At 39.6% G+C, this 1,954-nt stretch overlaps 1 long non-coding RNA gene across 1 annotated transcript; it reads right to left on the bottom strand.

Annotated features, from left to right (window-relative positions):
* Nucleotides 1-774: 774 nt before the first annotated feature.
* LOC120763048 (uncharacterized) lies at nucleotides 775-1,740 on the bottom strand. Its single transcript, XR_005704014.2, has 3 exons — nucleotides 1,654-1,740; nucleotides 1,398-1,568; nucleotides 775-940 (listed from the first exon to the last, which is right to left on the bottom strand). It is a non-coding gene; the product is annotated as an uncharacterized LOC120763048 (long non-coding RNA).
* Nucleotides 1,741-1,954: the final 214 nt, after the last annotated feature.

Genomic DNA, 1,954 nt, shown 5'->3' on the forward strand with positions numbered 1-1,954 from the left:
TATAGCTCACCCAGGAGTTACAAACCATAAAAAATCTATAAGGTTCGTGGAAATAATCTGTATTTCTAGAAACAAAGATAATTCATAGAACTGTGTTTAAAATAATCATACAACAAATAAAAACAATGGTTTCCATTTAAGCAGTTAAGTGATGTTTTTTATGGGTACAGAAGAGGTACTTTGGAAGTTCTTTAGCTTTCAATAAGGCAGTTAGTTGTCATTCTCTCTAATTTAGAATGTTACTGTAATAAGAACAGGTCATATCATAGAAAGGAAATGATGAGAAACTGTTTGCCCTGAAGCAGATCAACAAGGATTAATATAAAGCACGCAGGTTTATCACATAATAATGTGCTACTTTTTAACAGCTTTAATATTACCTGTAATTATAAGTATCCCATCTGCAGAATTAGAAAAGAATATTCAGATAAAGACAGAAAAGAAATTAAAGTTGGGTGAAGGAATTAAAAAAGAAGAAGCAAAGAACTGGCAATTATTTCTTTGCGCTACAATTTGGAAAGTCACAGCTGTATTCCATTCCAGACTCCTGTGAGCAAAAGCAGACAATGAAGTACAAAGCTGAAGTAGTACAGAGGAATCCTTGCACTGGAGAAAACTGCACAATGAGATAAATTATTTGTTGTCTTCTTCTTTTGATGACCAGAAACTAAATCTTCTGTGTTGAATGGTCTTCCTGAGCTGAAAGATGAGCTTCTCCACGTGTTAGGATTTAGAACAGCAGCACTCCAGGGCCAGCGAGGAGGATGAGCCCTGCCTGGTTTGTTCTGTTTGAATGCTGTTTATCAGATTTTTTGCAGGCCACCTTAATTCCGTTCTCTTAGATCAGCCTGCTTAGCTTCTGCACCTCACATGCTGCAGGTGTCCCCTCAGAGATACCAGGGCTCCAGCCTCATCAGTGCCCAGCTGAGATCTTTATCAGCTGCAGGCAGAGAGATTTCTGATTGGATTAAAGACTGATTGTACCCTAATCACAACATCTAGACAGGCCAACAGGCGGCTTGTGGTCAATGGAATCTTGTGATCAGTGCTGGGATACGACATGCACGCAGCTGGGACTGTTGAACGGCAAGTTTCAACACACAACCTCCATACTCAGAAAAAAACCCACATTTATATCTTAGACATCTTAGAGAAGAAACGGCTAGTTAATTTGTCAGTGGGAACATTAGTTAAAAGTATTTCCCAAACCATTAAACCTGCTATTCTCATAGTTTAAGTACCTTCATTTCCAAAAGTTATCTTGCAAAGGTCTTTACGAAAGGTCCACAAAAACAGCAGCAGCCCACTGGCTGCACATTTGTAAGAGCCTCAAAAGCGTCTGAAATTTGCCAGTCTCCAACTATATCAGCCAAACACTACAATGAGGTTTTGCTTACCTTGGATCAGCTCTATCTTCACTTTTGAGAACAGCAAACCTCCTTGAGGTGAATTTACCCCTGACGCCTCAGCTCATTGTGGAATGCAGCCCTTGTCTTAGAGTACAGGTGAGATAAACAGAACAACAGAGCAAATGGTCTCTGGGGTTGATTTAAGCATTTCATATGCCTCTGAAAAAGAAATCACCATGCACATAAATACATCCTTCCAGAAAATAGATGGTTCTGCAGCTGAGAAAGTGTGCTGGTGGCTCACTGTTTGAGCATGGGGAGCAGTGATGGATGAGTAGCCACTGGAATTGTCATTTCATGCCATTAAAATCAGAGGTCTAAACATGTTTTGACATTACTGACTGCTACTTTTCACACAGATGTTCTGTTTTGGGGAATAAATGCTTCCTTGATTGTTGAAGGGGACAGGGGTGAGAAGGAAAAGATCACCTTGTTTTTTGTTCCTGACTGGATTTTTCACATAACAATTGTAGGCATTCAACAAATACGAGAATTAGGAGCCACTTTACGAAGAGTCTGCTCTGCTCACACATATTTTGCAAATG

The sequence above is a fragment of the Hirundo rustica genome, chromosome 1, assembly GCF_015227805.2.
Source record: "Hirundo rustica isolate bHirRus1 chromosome 1, bHirRus1.pri.v3, whole genome shotgun sequence".
Classification (NCBI taxonomy): domain Eukaryota; kingdom Metazoa; phylum Chordata; class Aves; order Passeriformes; family Hirundinidae; genus Hirundo; species Hirundo rustica.